General features: G+C 38.5%; 1 protein-coding gene and 1 long non-coding RNA gene across 2 annotated transcripts in view; one reads left to right on the top strand and one right to left on the bottom strand.

Moving 5' to 3' along the window:
* Positions 1-17,869, top strand: part of LOC133532922 (uncharacterized) — a 49,954-nt gene that overhangs the window by 3,489 nt on the left and 28,596 nt on the right. The window lies entirely within an intron of this gene.
* LOC133532926 (uncharacterized) overlaps positions 1-17,869 on the bottom strand; it is a 240,197-nt gene that overhangs the window by 219,415 nt on the left and 2,913 nt on the right. The gene's annotated exons all lie outside the window — the stretch shown is intronic.

Genomic DNA, 17,869 nt, shown 5'->3' with positions numbered 1-17,869 from the left:
CTTATTGAGCTTACTGTGGGACTTAGTCAATTTGTGTAATGATGTCCTATGATATTTATTTATTATTTATTTATCTATCAATTACATAGATGATTGGGCAATCAAATTGTCATTTTAATATCTTTGATATAAAAACAATGTTTACACATTATTTTCATTTTTATCTGTAAGTATTAATCATCTTGTCTACACAAGTATCATTATCTACACACCCACTTTAAGGTCATTGACACACATTTAACAGTACAGAAGCAAATTATTGGTAATGGTCATAGCATGGCATGTCTTGAGACGAGGTCTTTGTACGAAATTTGGACCAATTAGGTGCATTTGTAGCAATGAGGATAGCTCAGATATTGGTCGCGCACTGTGTGGTTTAAGAGGAATTTCCTCCCGCGGACGCTCCGGATGTGGAATGAGCTCCCTGCCGAGGTTTTCCCGAGGGTCTACAGTATGGGGTTCTTTAAAAAAGTAGTGTACAGGTTTTTAAAGGGTCGAAAACGCGCATCACCTATGGAGTTGCAGTCGTCCATAGGCTGCGGTGACTGCTTACCATCAGGCGGGCCGTATGCTTGTTGTAGAAAAAAAAACTGTCTGTCTGTGTCTACCGCTTCTAAAGAGAGCGTGTTCAGATATTTTTGATCACCTCGGCCGCTCCGATATATCTGATGGCGACTACCACGGACGTAATTTCGTTATAAAGCTACTGGTAGACAAAGTATTTAATCAAGGATGCTTTCTACCATTGTTCAGAATTGCATCAAAATCCGTTCAGCCGTTGCGGGGTGAAGTAATCAATCGATTTTAGTTGTTTATCGTTATGTGGCGTTAAGAACGTTAAGATTGAATTAATTAAAAATTTTTTGGCTTCGGACTTGTCTTAATTTCGATTTTTTGACAGTTTAGTGAAATTGTGAAAATCTGAAGTTTACTTTCGTTAATACTCGTAATGTAAGTTTAACTTTCGTTTATTCATAAATCTTTAATAAACCTTAACCTTTTTAGATAGTTTTTTCGGTTCGCCGAAAATTGTATTGCCGAATTTCACTTGGCAACCAACTTTTCGCAACTTAACCTAACCCAACCTAGTACGCAATTTTCATTTCCCAACTATGGGGTTGGGAAATAATTATATGGTAAAAGTTGGTTGGCAAGTGAAATTCGGCAATACAATTTTCACCAAAAATGCCAGTACACCAGTTTTTAGGGTTCCGGGCAAAAAACGGAACCCTTATAGATTCGTCATGTCCGTCTGTCTGTCCGTTTATGTCACAGCCACTTTTTTCAAATAACATACCGATCACAAGACTTCGATCACTCTTCACTTTTGGACCCGGGTACGTCCTTAAACTGCGTCCAAAGGAGAGGTGTGGGCATTGTGAGTGTCATCTCGCTCTGTGTGGTAGGGCACAGCCAGTGGATGTCATTCCAGATCTGGAGCAGAGCCCAACTGGGGAAGTACCTCCACCTTACAGAAAACAGCAGCCAAATAACACTAGACCCTACTCATAGTGTTGTGTTCCTGCCGGTGAGTAAGGTTGCCAGAGCTCAACGAGGGGGGGGTGGGTTTAGGGTCGGCAACGCGCATGTAACTCCTCCGGAGTTGCAGGCGTACAAAGGCTACGGAGACTGCTTACCATCAGGCGGGCCGTATGCTTGTTTGCCACCGACGTAGTATAAAGAAAAAAACTCTTAGGCAAGCCGTAACCGTACTGTTTTCATGTAGATTATAGAATAGTAGAATGTTAACCAAGGGATGAAAGGCACTCATTTCTGTCGAGGTAGTTAGTAACTCGGGCGTTAAACACTACTTTTCATTTCAAATATGAAGAAAGTAAAATACATGTGTGTTAAAAAACATAACAAAGTATAAACTTTCATAGTATTTCTTGAGGTTACTTTCAATTAACAATTTAGGTCAGTGGTGGGCAAACTTTCTTCATGGGGGGCCAGAAAAATAAAAAAAATCTGAGGAGGGCCACAACTGCAGAATAAATGCATTTTGTTTTGAAACCGTTATGTCGCGAGCCCTATACTAATTATTTCGAAGAATCGGCGGCGGGCCAGATGAAACCCTTGCGCGGGCCGGAACTGGCCCGCGGGCCGTAGTTTGCCCACCACTGATTTAGGTAAAAGTATCGTGATTTATGTAATGGGGAGTTTATCAGAATGAAAATTGTACTAGAAATCTATTTAATATCAAATTTTAATTGCTTATCGTAATATAAAAAAAAACCGTACTGGGAATGTAAAATGCTTAGTGCTGAAAGAAAGGAAATAGTACATTACGATACAAGTGCGAAAAATAGGAAATTCGAAACGAGTGGCGATAAATTAAACACGACCGAAGGGAGTGTTTTAAATCGACACGAGTTGCGAATTACCTATTCGCACATGTATCGTACAACGTTTTACAGTACATATGGCCATTTTAATATTCGACATAGTAACGTAATATGCTAATTTTCGCACTAGTGCGATAAAGTAGCACCATACAAATAAATAAATAAATATAAATATTATAGGACATTATTACACAAATTGACTAAGTCCCACAGTAAGCTCAATAAGGCTTGTGTTGAGGGTACTTAGACAACGATATATATAATATATAAATATTTATAAATACTTAAATACATAGAAAACACCCATGACTCGGGAACAAATATCCATGCTCATCACACGAATACATGCCCTTACCAGGATTTGAACCCGGGACCATCAGCTTCGTAGGCAGGGTCACTACCCACTAGGCCAAACCGGTCGTCGAAATGTACTGTAAAATATATTTACAGTACATATGGGGCTACTTTATAGCACTAGTGCGAGAAGTAGCATATTACGTTACTGTGTCGAACATTTAAAGGGCCATATGTACTGTAAAACGTTGTACGATACATGTGCGAATAGGTAATTCGCAACTCGTGTCGATTTAAAACACTCCCTTCGGTCGTGTTTTAATTTATCGCCACTCGTTTCGAATTTCCTATTTTTCGCACTTGTATCGTAATGTACTATATAAAAGCAGGCTGAATTCGTATTAAATTTATTTAATCTCTGAAATAAGCAAGCCGGTTGGAATCGAATACATTCATGGCTCACCACTGAGACATACAATTCAATGCGAAATAAGTAATATTTAAACATAACAGTTAAATTTAGTTTTTGCAACACTATCATACCAAGGCTAACCGATGGCCTTACACGAAGAAAACAGGTTCCATAATTATATACCTATTGATTGTTTATAGTTAATGATCTATGTAGAAAAAACCAGTCTAGTTCTGGACTTGTCCATGGCTGGTTTCCGGTTTTTAGAAAAAAAATGGCGGCGAAAACATGACCTTGGTCGGGCAAAACGCGTTCGAATATTTTATCAAAGCGTGTGTTTCATTGAAACCCAAAACTTATTCCTTTTTACAAGCTTTTATTTACTTTTACCTGACCGTTGTCTGTTTGTAATCAAATCTTGCAAGTTAAATTTGACCCACTTCCCGGTTTCCGATGAAGCTGAAAATTTGCATACATATGTAAGTCGGGTGACAATGCAATATTATGGTATCATCGAGCTGATCTGATGATGGAGCCAGGAGGTGGCCATAGGAACTCTGTGATAAAACAACGCAACCTAATTGTGTTTGGGGGTTTTTGAATTGTCTCGTTGAGTATAAGTTGCTTGTGGAAAGAAAAATACAGTCAGCGATAAAAGCTTGTACCAAAAATGATTTTTGACACAAACTTATTTGGTCATATTTTGATAAAATTTGCCGAATAGATAGTTCTCTATTCTGTACAACAAGTACAAGTTTCTGTACAAGAAATAAGAAGTAATAGAGTGCTCATTCCATACATCAGTTTTGGTACCAAAATGCTTATTATTTTCGCAGTCGACATCTAGCATCGAGTAGCGGAACTCTCAGTACTGCTACTCGACAATAGATATCGCGGCAAACAAAAAGTAATGCTCAACGATTTTACGCTAATATTATAACCAGATTAAGCGTAGGAGTTGAAAATAGAGTTCCGGTTACTCTAGTTATAATATTAGCGGAAAATCGTTGAGCATTACTTTTTGTTTGCCGCGATATCTATTGTCGGGGTACAGGTTATGTTAAAGTATATAACTTTACTTTTGAGTGACATTAACGTGAGACACTTCATTCGGTTCTTGTCTGTTTTATTTTTTTTGTCTTTTAATTATTTATATAAGAATTCAAGCCTTGGCGACCCTCTACATCTCTAAGGATAATTTAATATATTTTTTATATTTTATCTCTGACACTTAGAGACTTATACATCTCTAAAGAATTTTAGTATTATATGGTTTTATTTTTTTATCATAGTTTTTTTTTGTGTAATTTGACATTTAGAGACAGTATACATCTCTAATAAAGTAATTATTATTTCATAGATTCGATATTTGTAATTGTTTTTTTTATTTTATTTATTGTTTGTAAAAATGGACATGTAAAAGTGCCCCTGTGGCCTATTTGCTGAATAAATGTTTGATATTTGATATTTGATATTTGTCGAGTAGCAGTACTAAGGGCCTATGCTACCTGACGCGGACGCCCGCCGCGTGCGCACGCACGCGGGTGCTATTTGTAGGTGAAATCCGCCGCACGCGTCCGATTCAGTTAGCGTTGCTCATACTATTTTTCGTTAACCCGCTAGTCCGCTCCGTGCACCCGCGCCAGCTAGCGGGGATCTTTCTCTTTTACTCTCACAAAGACGTAATTAGAGTGACAGAGAAAAATGCCCGCAATTGACGAACTTCGATTTTCGCGGTAGGCCCCCTGTTCTATGTGTTCCATTCTGACTAACAAGACAGTACAGTTAGACCATTCGTAAACCTTATTGCAACGATATAAGGCTTACCTTTGGTCAAATAATGATGTAAGTACATGTAGTAAGACGATACTGTCAGTCCGAGCGGAACGGACAGGAAGGCCGGTCTCGCTCGGGTGCCTGGGAGCTTACCTTACTACAGACGCGAATTTGGCTCGCTTTTTTGATATATTTCGTGTCATCAAGGATGACGCACAGGTTTGTCAAATCTAACATCAACTTCAACATTTATTCAGCAAATAGGCCACAAGGGCACTTTTACACGTCAACATGGATTTTACATACAAACAAAAACAAGCACATCAATAATTATAAAATACAATTCATTGAAAATATTATTAGCAAAATATTATTATTACTTACAAGGAAGGGTGCCCAACTGTCCGACTCCGATTTGATTCATTTTGATATATGTTATAGAGTAGTCTAAAATAACGGACACGTATTTTTTTTTAGCTGGTAAGTTTTTTTTTAATAAACAGATAAAAATTTCGACTTTACTTTAAAACTTTAATGTCTGTAATTAGGTATGTCTAAACCAAGTCACATAGTGGCAGCTTCACAGCTAACAAAGCGTTTTTCACTAAGTTATAACAGAATGTTGAAAATTGACATTATCTCTAAACCAAAATCGAATTCAAAAAACTTTGTATGACAATTTAGTCTCTAAATGCGGTCAAGAATCATCTTCCTAGCGTTTGTCCCGGCTTATTGCCACGGCTCATGGGAGCCAGGTCTCTAAATGCGGTCAAGAATCATCTTCCTAGCGTTTGTCCCGGCTTATTGCCACGGCTCATGGGAGCCAGGGGTCCGCTTGGCAACTAATCCCGAGAATTGGCGTCGGCACTAGTTTTTACGAAAGCGACTGGCATCCGACCTTCCAACCCAGAGGGTAAACTAGGCCTTTTTGGGACTAGTCCGGTTTCCTCGCGATGTTTTCCTTCACCGAAAAGCGACTGGTAAATATCAAATAAGTTTAAGAATACACCTTTAAAATCTGGACCACGGTGTATATCACAACGTCCTTATTAGCCCACCTACCGTATAAGGTGTTATATTCGTTACAATTAATCAAACATAAGGTAAATGCCAGTATTCGTCATACACGCGTAATGTGCAAAACTAAACAATCGCCAGTTATTTCTGACGGCTCGCTGATTCACTTCCATCGGCCATTTTACTTGTTACAAAGACTAGTTAATAGTAAAGACTGTCAATAGTTGGTGAAGAAATTTTTTGTTGTCTCAGTTTTTTTTTGTAAGGCAGTTTATGTTTGGATTTACGCGATGGGAATTATTTTAACTACAGTAGGCGTTTTGTAATCTGCCTAATTGTTGGAGCTGCCGAGTTATTGGATATGTGTGGGAAATAAATATAAACTGCTGTAACAAGTAATGAAATAAAAGTATTTGTATTTGTATAAATGTGCGTCCAGATATGGCAATTGCGCCACGAGCACGCTATTCGTTAACAATTTGCCACTGTTGATGGTGCATAATAATAAGTGTAAATGTTTTTATACTTTACTTTTTTATGAATATTATAAAGAACCTAAACAAAAACTTAAAATGAATAAAGAAAATAAAATAAAGAATTTCGTGGTCCAATCTGTAAAACGCGTGCAGTCATGCGGTGCTCTCGCGGCTCGCGAATGGCGCGCTACCGGTGCATTCGGCAGTTCTGTACGGCTGTTGCCAGTCCTTATTATTCACTCGTCTCTGTCTCCGCTCGTAGTTACTTCCCACGGACGTTCCAGTTACTGTACAGTTAGACCAACACCCATTGTGGACGGAGATGACATTAGCGATCGCCAATACGTTCATTAAGGTCAGCTCAGTCATCTGAGCTTTTTTAGGGTTCCGTAGCCAAATGGCATAAAACGGAACCCTTATAGTTTCGCCATGTCCGTCTGTCTGTCTGTCTGTCTGTCTGTCTGTCTGTCTGTCTGTCTGTCCGAGGCTTTGCTCCGTGGTCGTTAGTGCTAGAAAGCTGAAATTTGGCATGGATATATAAATCAATAAAGCCGACAAAGTCGTACAATAAACTCTAAAAATTTAATTTTTTTTAGGTTACCTCCCCTACACGTAAAGTGGGGGTGAAATTTTTTTTTCGCTACAACCCTAGAGTGTGGGGTATCGTTGGAAAGGTCTTTCAAAACTAATAGGGGTTTTCAAGAAACATTTTTTGATAAAGTGAATATATTCGGAGATAATCGCTCCGAAAGAAAAAAAAAATGTGTCCCCCCCCCCTCTAACTTTTAAACCATAGGTCCAAAAAATATGAAAAAAATCGTGAAAGTAGAGCTTAAGAAAGACATTAAATGAAAACTATAGCGGACATAATCAGTTTAGTTGTTTTTGAGTTATCGCAAAAAGTTTTCCCTTTATAGTAAAAAGACTTATTTTAATTAGGTACTGATTATGCAAATTTGCCTATTTGTTTAACTCAGGTGAAAGGTACCGTTTCATCCCTTGGTTAACAATTTACTATACTTTAAGCTCCAGTTTAGCTTATTGTGACGGAAGAGTAACTACGGAACCCTACACTGAGCGTGGCCCGACATGCTCTTGGCCGGTTTTTTTATATTTCATGACAATCTTAGAATCTTACACAGATTGACCTAGCCCAAAAACTAAGTAAAGCTTGTACTATGGGCACTAGGAGACGATATACAGGGTGGGCAAATAAGAAGTATACATTTTGTTTTTAAATTTTAACTGTATTAAGTTCAAAAATTATTAAGTATTGTTTTAAAAATATATTCTTCGGGGTTGGCAAATTCATGCGAAACATAATGTCTGACATATGTCCACCTCTAACAGCAGGCAAATGTAAGCCCTTATCATCCCAATGTTCAGCATCTATTCGCACATTTTTGGCATTATCTTAGTACATTTGTGTCGAATAGTCGGTTTTAACTGTTTAAATTTCATCAGCTCGTTAGCATAGACACGTTATTTTAGATAGCCCCACAGAAATAAGTCAAGAGCTGCAAAATTTGGGGAATTTGGGTCCCAATCACTGTCACTTTTTTTCAAAATTAATCGAGCAAACAACGTGTTTTAAACAACAGAAACATTTGAGATAAAATTGCTTGCTGCTAGTGGTAGACATTTGGCAGAAATTATCTTCCGTATACAATTGCCAACCCTAAATAATATATTTATGAAAAAAATATTTCATAAAATTTCCACTTGTAATTAAAATTTAAAAACAAAGTGTATCATTCTTATTTGTCCACCCTGTACATACTTACTGCTGTGATGCAGCGACCCGAAGTGGATCTTGGCCTCCGACACCAAAGACCGCCATGCTTCTCTGTCCAAAACCGTTTCTGTCCAGTGGCGCCGTGTTCGCTAAAGTCTTTTTGCACTTCGCCTCCCCAACGGACGTACTTAGATATAATTACGTCTCCTCCTGTATGGGTGCGAAACAAAACATAACCAGTAGACTCCAGGTGGTAAACAAGTGTTTGCGGCGAATCGTAGGAGCCTACTGGCACTGCACACGGTCATGGCCCCGACGGAAGACCAGCGCTAGCCCAGCCAGGTTACGTCCTTGGACCCGGGTACGTCCTTAAACTACGTCCAAAAGAGAGGTATGGGCATTGTGAATGTCATCTCGCTTTGTGTGGTAGGGCACAGCCGGTGGATGTCATTTCAGATCTAGAGCAGAGCCTAACTGGGGAAGTACCTTACAGAAAACAGCAGCCAAATAACACTAGACCCTACTCATAGTGTTTGTTCCTGCCGGTGAGTAAGGTTGCCAGATCTCAACGAGGGGGGGGGGGGGGGGGGGGGGGGGGGGGGGGGGGAGTGGTTTTGGGGTCGGCAACGCGCATGTAACTCCTCTGGAGTTGCAGACGTACTTAGGCTACGGAGACTGCTTACCATCAGGCGTATGCTTTTTTACCACCGACTGAACTTTTTTAACACGAATAAACGCTCTCTACTCTACTATATATTATTGCTCTTCTACACGATGGCCCAGCGCAGGCAAGTCCAAGGGACGCATTTATGCGTTAGAGGGAGTAAGTGATATTGCTATCTCATTCCACCGCATAGCTGCGTCCCTTAGACTGTCCTACGCTGGGCCATCGTGTAGAGGTTAAATTACAGTTCAACACCTTTTAACAAAGTGTAAGGATGAAAGTAATCTATCCCCGAACACTTTCGAAAAGTTGAGCGGATCGAGTACCCTCCTGTTACTATTCGTCGGGTGAAAATAACCGCCAAAAAATTCAAATATTGCATAAATAAAACACGATTTTGCTTATCTCTCCATCTTTCTAAAGATTTCCAAGATGACCTGTGGAATCGCAAGTGACACCGAGCGCCGACATTATAAAATCATTAGTGGAGTGCAGTAAAGTTCGAGCCACTTTCACCCGCTGGGTGCAAGCCACAAGCTTACGGCGGGTAGAAAATCCATTATTGTCCGCTTCTCTGTCAAGTCTCAACTAAGCTGCTCATGCCAGCCCTGGAGAGGGTTGGCATGCGCACCCGAAGGCCGTGCGAAGAGAAAAAATCGAGAAAAGGACCCCGAGCTCCGACAGCAGCAGCACAATCGGAATAAACGCTAAGGGCTACCCCACACTAGCGTATCCCAAGCGTCGCGTCGGCGGCTACTCAACTATGGCTGGAGCTCGACGCAACGTTGGCGCAACTGCGCTGCAACGCCATTTTCCATAGCGCTGTCCAGACGCCGATGCTCAAAAGACGCTAGCGTGAGGTGGCTGTTTGCGTTTATTCCGATTGTGCTGGTGTTGTCGGAGCTCAGGGTCCTTTTTTCGATTTTTTTATCTTCCACTTCGCACGGCCTTCGGGTGCGCATGCCAGTCCTCTCAAGGGCTAGCCAGTACCCACAAGACTAAGCTTTTATTATTACAATTGCATACAAAACGAAAGGGCTAGGGAAAAATTACTCTCAGCAAAGCAATGCTCTATTCAAACGTATCCGATAACGAATTTAAAATTGTTGTGATTGTTGCAAATACAGTAATTGCTCGCAAATACTCTCGGAAAGCGACATTTAATGAATTGGAACTGTTGATATTTCAAATTGATGGTATTTTAAATTCCATAATGAAGTTTATTTGTACTTATTTGTAGGTTTGAAGTTTATTTGTAGGTTGTCTGGAAGAGATCACTTGCAACGATAAGACCGCCTGTTGCTACCTTTATTTGCATTGTAAATTAGTTTTTTTGTGGTGCAATAAAGAATATTACCTTACTTTACTTACAAAGATTATTGGAGTAATTTTCTTTACTTACAGAATTATTCCCGCTACCGCTTGTCGCTTGCGATCAGATGCGCACGCGATTTCTAATTCGATCGTTATTAGGTCTTCATTGTGCTGTAAGATGTTGCCTCTTCCTCCGTAACATGTGTTGTGGTTTCATACTATTCATCTTTTTAACAAAAATATTACTTTTCTTTTCTGTCTAGCCGTCGAAAAAACGGGGAACAAACTTGGGCTTTTTTTTTATTCATGACCCCTCCTTGTGACATCTGGTCACATTTGGCAACCCCCTTTACTTTCCCCTGGTGTGACGTCGCATATTCGGAAATCTTGTTATTAACGAAATAAGCAATTCGAATGCAGTATTTATTATTTTAATAAAAAATATTTTTAATAATAACACACAAAACCGATTACTAGCCGAAAAAACTACTAGGTCAAAAAGTAGCCGAAAAAACCTCGCGTGATTTGTGCACAAGCCCTTGCCAACATTCTGTTTTATTGTATCTTAACCAGTCTTATGTACAGTAAAGTGTTTACGTACATACATACAAATTAAATCAATTTTTGTCTACAAGTTAAGTGACGTCACAAAGCTGCTCACTCCCCCCTCGCCCATGTCACAACATGTCACATTTTCTGTACCCCCTTCCCCCTAAACGTGTGACGTAATTAATGAATGACCTAACCGGGCTGTGGAAATTCAAATGGAAATCTTACAAAGATGGTTTGTGTAAAAAGAGCAGCGGTTGTTGCACATTTTTGCGCGAAAGAATTGCGTTGTTTTCTGCTTGTTTTTGCCGTTTTCAAGTAAAATGCGACTAAATGTCAACTGAGTGTGCTGCCACACTTTGACGCTATAAAGTCTGTATACTTTGGCCGGGTCTACTAACCTACATTGTGGATTGCCGGTGATTGCGGGGTCAGGATCCCGAATAAAAGTCATTAAAATGGTTATTCTTGAACAACTTTTCTCATGTGACAAATTTTTAAAAAGAAAAAGTTTATTTTTGTCGACGACCTGTCTGGCCTAGTGGGTAGTGACCCTGCCTATGAAGCCGATGGTTCCGGGTTCAACACCTGGTAAGGGTATTTATTTTTGTGATGACTGATGAGCACGGATATTTGATCCTGAGTCCTGGCCGTTTTCTATGTATATTTATGTACATATATATCGTTGTCTAAGTACCCACAACACAAGCCTTATTGAGCTTACCGTGGGACTTAGTCAATTTGTGTAATAATGGCCTATAATATTTATTTATTCATTTCGTTGCTAAGCCCGCAAAGTTTTATTAATTTATTTATTGAATCTTTATTGCACATAAGAAAACACACTGTACAATAGGCGAACTTAATGCCGTAAGGCATTCTCTACCAGTCAACCTTTAGGCAAAGCAGATAAGTTGTAGTTTTCTATGGAATAGCTTTATTTTTTCGCGGTTTTGTACCCACAATTCATGCCTTATTGAGCTTACTGTGGGACTTAGTCAATTCGTGTAATAATGGCCTATAATATTTATTTATACATTTTGTTGCTAAGCCCCCGAAGTTTTCTATGGAATAGCTTTATTTTCGCGATTTGTGGCCATGTTGTACTGTATGATCAATGATCATCTTCTTGACTCACCCTGAGATCCAGTAGACTTTAAAAAAAGTCTACCCTCCTTTTTCATGACGGGTTACAAAGTAATAGACTTTTGACAAAATAATAAACGCGAAAGTGTCATGTAACTCGTATGAAGTATTAATATTGATGATTTGTACATTTTGTTTGAAATGGTAATTATTAGAAAGTACCGCGTATTGCGTAGGAATAGGAATGTACGGACAAATAGACAAATGAAGATATTTGTATGTCTGTTTGAATAGGTTTTGTTAGAGCGTTCGGCCATGACTGATCAGAAAAGACCGTGAATTCTCATTTGTAGCGGTGAATTTTGCGCTTACAGTACCAGTTGTACCATTAACTTTTTATGTATATGTACAAAATATTTTAAAAATTTGAAAATAAAAATTTTTTTTCGTGAAGCTTACTTAGTTAAACTCATATAACATTTTTTTTTCTTTAGGCCGAAAAGTGCGTGGTTAAAATCTCTCGGTTTAATTTAAGGACGTACCCCCGGTAATTGTTATTAAAGTATGCAGTGCTTAAAGTTTGACAGATATTCGCCATCTTCGAAATTACCCCGCTGTCGAAGTATCCCCAATGTATCTTAATAATGTCATTCATTCTTTCCATTCCAATTTTCGTTGTGACCTTGACACCACAGATCCCTGTAGTCGAACAGGAACTAATTAAAATTTATGTCTAAGAGGATAGGGGAGTCCCTTTATTGTCTTAAAATAGACTATTCGAAGGAAGTTATATTGAGAACTTGGTGAATATTAATAAGTTTAGTGGTTAGGATGTTTTTATAAAGGAAATAATGGTTTTTATAGAAAAAACCGGCCAAGAGCATGTCGGGCCACGCTCAGTGTAGGGTTCCGTAGTTACTCTTCCGTCACAATAAGCTAAACTGGAGCTTAAAGTATAGTAAATTGTTAACCAAGGGATGAAACGGTACCTTTCACCCGAGTTAAACAAATAAAATAAAAAATTTGCATAATCAGTACTTAATTAAAGTAAGTCTTTTTACTATGAAGGGAAAACTTTTTGCGATAACTCAAAAACAGCTAAACTGATCATGTTTGCTATAGTTTTCATTGAATGTCTTTCTTAAGCTCTACTTCCACGATTTTTTTCATATTTTTTGGACCTATGGTTCAAAAGTTAGAGGGGGGGGGGGGACACATTTTTTTTTCTTTCGGAGTGATTATCTCCGAATATATAATGACTTTATCAAAGAATGTTTCTTGAAAACCCCTATTAGTTTTGAAAGACCTTTCCAACGATACCCCACACTCTAGGGTTGAAGCGAAAAAAATATTTCACCCCCACTTTACGTGTAGGGGAGGTACCCTAAAAAAAATTAAATTTTTAGATTTTATTGTACGACTTTGTCGGCTTTATTGATTTATATATCCATGCCAAATTTCAGCTTTCTAGCACTAACGACCACGGAGCAAAGCCTCGAACAGACAGACAGACAGACAGACAGACGGACATGGCGAAACTATAAGGGTTCCGTTTTATGCCATTTGGCTACGGAACCCTAAAAAACGATAATGTACTGTAGAAAGAATTTTATTTCCTACGCATTTCGTAGATACTTTGTCACAGTGACAATCAATATTTATTTATTTCTTCTTTTTAAAAATGGCGTCCATCAAATCTATGATGATTTCGCCAATGTCAAGTTTCGTTGTAAGTTTTGAGTGTCCTCGTAGAGCATGACGTTCGGTAGTTTTTTTTTTAATACCACGACGGTGGCAAACAAGCATACGGCCCGCCTGATGGTAAGCAGTCACCGCAGCCTATGGAAAGAGATACCTGGACTTTACTAAAAGCCACGATGGATTGCCGGGTGTTGATTAAGACATGGTTAAACGCGTTTCAAGATTCGTTTATCATTATTCATTAGCTGCACACTTCCACGATAGTTCACTGCATAATAAGCTATCAATATTACACTTTGAACAACGTGAATGAGCAAAACACAAAAAAAATTCTCGAGACGTCTTCGCCATCTTGAATCACAACGACATTCCAATATGGAAGTCGCTAGGAACTTATACTATTGTATATGTAACAAGGTACAAAATGGTACTGAAATGGAATTCTTTGACTTCTAAACAAATGAAAATCGATGATAATAAAATACAAATTTTGTTTTAGACGGTATCAATAGGGGACTATACCACGTACACGTCCATACGGTCACGTCTGAAAATATCGATACGAAAAAAGTGCCAAAAGTATGTATGCACGACTTTATTGCCCATATATCAAGGTAGTGTATACATATTTTTGGCACATTTTTCGTATCGATATTTTCAGACGTGACTGTACAAGAGAAAATGTTTTTCTACTTCTAAAATATATTCCATTCTCATGATTTTTTCGTATGTTATAAAAAAATATGAAATGGAAATTTAATAAAATATTTTTTTGGCAAAAATTTCATTTTTTGTAGAAGCTTTTATCGCTGACTGTACTATTTTCCACAGGCAACTAATACTCATCGAGACAATTCTTAAAACCCCAAACACAATTAGGTTACGTTGTTTTATCACAGAGTTCCTATGGCTTCCTCCTGTCTCCATCATCAGATAATCTCGATGGTACTATCATAATGCATTGTCACCCGACTTACATATGTATGCAAATTTTCAGCTTCATCGGAAACCGGGAAGTGGGTCAAATTTAACTTGCAAGATTTGTCCCATACATACTAACAGGGCAAGTTAAATAGCTTGTAAAAATTACCGTTATTTCGTTAGGATCTCAAAGGCCAAAGCTATTCTTTCCTCGTAACGTACATAAGCGTGGGTTTTAGTTGTCAATGTTATTGACAGTTTCTACAAGTACAATCATCTAAACAAAACAATTTAAACAATCAATCGGAAATCTGCACCACTTAAGTCATTGACACACAAGATATACACAAACGTCTAATTTATACCTTATTGTAACGATATAAGGTGTAATATGAAATGAGCTAAGCAACCACTGTACTAATGATCCTTTTCCGTGAATTCTACATCTTATACCTATGTGTATATCTCGTGCCATCCACGATGGCGCGCAGATTTGTCAAATCTAACCTTTAATAACATGAGATTATGAGTCAAGGCATGCGCCTTCGTGAATGACACGATCCATAGTAGACTTTTATATAGAGTAGTCCATCTTAGAACTACATGCATTGCTCGTGCGCACAGTACATGCTACAAGTAAAAGGGCACCGCTAGCCGGAGGGCCTAGTCAAGATGACAATCATACATCGACACGCCAAGCGAAAAAAAAATGCTTAGGTATGAAAAAAATGCAGATGCTACGAAAAGTCATGCGAATATTTCCATACATTATTAAAAAAAACTGTTTATTTCAGTGTTGTTGTTGAGGTACAGTCTGAACTCGGTTACAATCTCTATATTTTGAGATTATCTTGTTGGCCAGAGCCTTTTCCCATATTCATTGGTACTTTTAGGTATTTTAAAGTATGGTTAATGAGTTAAGGTCCGGAGGTGGGATGGTCTCCTATACTTGTCCAACTTTTTTTTTTGTTTTTTTTTTCGTTTTTGATGCAAGGGTAAATTCATTTACGCATCTCACCCCCTGGCTGGGGAGGCCAACTTGGGGGGTGGTATGTGGGACTAGCTCCTTCCGTTACTTCCTCTGTTAATCAGGAGGGGAATACCCACTAACATCCCCGGCGGCGTTGCCGGCTCTACCGTTATTGGGGGTCGCGAGACCATTCTACCGGGACCTGCCTCAACAAGTGTTTATTTGAAGTTTCGATTGGCGTTTCCTATCAAAGATTGTCATTTTGGCTAGGTTCCCTGGAATTTGGTTACTGTTCGACGACGAACAGCATAATATACGAATAGCAATGAGCAAGGCAAGTATTTTCTCTTAGAAAAAGTATTTGCCGACAGTGAACAGTCAACTGAGCCAACGATCGTTTGATTGAAACATTTAATAGTACAAGTACATCTCTTGTTCCATCTCCCGTCATTGTTATTTATTACCAATTTTGTACTTGCTACTCACCAGTTATGTACTTATAAATATATGATATATTTATTTAGTATTCCATTTATGCACACCCCGCTGGCTCCACATAAAACCAGCGCCATTGACCACGCCAATCGTGTCAGCTGCATTGCTGAGCTGAGTGGAAACCATATCGGCTTCACATCTCCTTCTACTGTATTGTTTATCTTTGCCCTATATTTGCTAATGCTCTATACGTGTTATTTGTATTGATGTGTTGTCTGAATAAATGATTTCTATTATCTATGGGACTGAATTGAAGATTTTTCATTTCATTTTTTATTTATACAGGATCTACGACTATATAAGCGCTGGTGGCCTAGCGGTAAGAGCGTGCGACTTGCATTCCGGAGGTCGCGGGTTCAAACCCCGGCTCGTACCAATGAGTTTTTCGGAACTTATGTACGAAATGTTATTTGATATTTACCAGTCGCTTTTCGGTGAAGGAAAACATCGTGAGGAAACCGGACTAATCCCAACAAGGCCTAGTACCCTCTGGGTTGGAAGGTCAGATGGCAGTCGCTTTCGTAAAAACTAGTGCCTACGCCAAATCTTGGGATTAGTTGTCAAAGCGGACCCCAGGCTCCCTTGAGCCGTGGCAATATGCCGGGACAACGCTAGGAAGAAAGAAAACAGGATCTACGACTATGCTAGACTCAGGCGAGAACGTAATGTGTAATTGTGTGTATCTTTAGTAGCTACGCTACTCAAGTAGGTCGTTACGTTGGAGGTAGTTTCGTCAATAACAGTTTTGAATGATTCACGGTTAGTTTCACTAGACTTAAATCGACCGGGATATAAACCGTGATTACCTTTTATTTTTTTTCGAGCTCCCGATATTTCGACGCAGTTACATGCATGTTGTTCACTGTTAACTTAAATACGGGTAATATAAAAGGTAATCATGGTTTATATCCCGGTCGACTTAAGGATAGTTTCGTCAATTCATAGTTATTCGGTGCCAGCGTACTGTAATTGTCTTAAACTGTGATTTTTCAAGCTTGCGGTTACGGTATATATTTCTCCTACTGACCAGTAGGCTTACTGTCAAGTCAAGTGTCAATCAATATGTAATTCAATACTGGTGGTTGATAGAATGACTGAACGTGAACGTGGAGACTTTTCTAATTGAAAAAAAAAGTGTAATTGCGATCATATTAAATTCACAAAGTTAGGTACAGTCAAGGTATTAAATATCGACACGGACAAAGTGCCAAAAATTTTGTATGTATACAAATTTTTGGCATTTTGTCGGAGTCGACATTTAATATCTGTTCCTACCTAGTCTGTATTAAGTTAACTTTGCACTATTTTAAATCGAACAAAATGAGGGAGTGTCATTATAAATGTGATGTTTTCATATGAATTTGACATTAACAATGTCATTGAAATTGCCATGCAGCGATATATTTTATATTGGTCGGACTCTGTGTTTTATATATGTTATTATAATAGACAATGTAAATAATACATTTAATGAAATTAATTAAAAACACAACATAATACATATAAAACTTGAAATCTAAATCTAAAAATAAATAAAACTAATCTTAAAATAAATAATTAAAAACTATCCCCCTGCGGCATGGTGCCGTAGATGCTGGCAGCATTTCCTCGTTGTATCGCAATACTTATTCTCTGTGCGAGGAAGCTGCCAGCTCTACGATCACCGGTAGCGTCTGCTATTTTTTTGGATAATTCCTTGTATGAATTGTATGTTTGTATGAAGTAGATGCATTCGGACCCCACGGGCCAAGGGTCTCGACGCCAAAAGATACGAAATCGTATTCCGGGCCGAGACCCCTATATTTGCTCCGTTTTCATTTTTCGGCCGCCTCTAAATTTAAAGACGAATAAAAACTTCGAATGATTCAAATCCTTTCGATTTATTTATTTTATTTGTTTATCAAGTTGCGGACAGAATTGTTATAAAAGTCCATATTTGGAAAACGATCATAATCAGCTGTCATATAAAAAAAAACTTCCTTAAAAACTGAAATCTTCCGAGTTTAAAAAAAAAAATTACGATCCGCGCAATAACGATTTCTCCAATACGATGTGAGCTTCGTTTTTATTGGGTGTTATAATCTTAAAGAAGGTATTATGGAGTATTATACAAC

Source organism: Cydia pomonella, chromosome 28 (genome assembly GCF_033807575.1).
Source record: "Cydia pomonella isolate Wapato2018A chromosome 28, ilCydPomo1, whole genome shotgun sequence".
In the NCBI taxonomy this organism is placed as follows: domain Eukaryota; kingdom Metazoa; phylum Arthropoda; class Insecta; order Lepidoptera; family Tortricidae; genus Cydia; species Cydia pomonella.
This window is presented reverse-complemented; position numbering and strand designations above follow the sequence as displayed.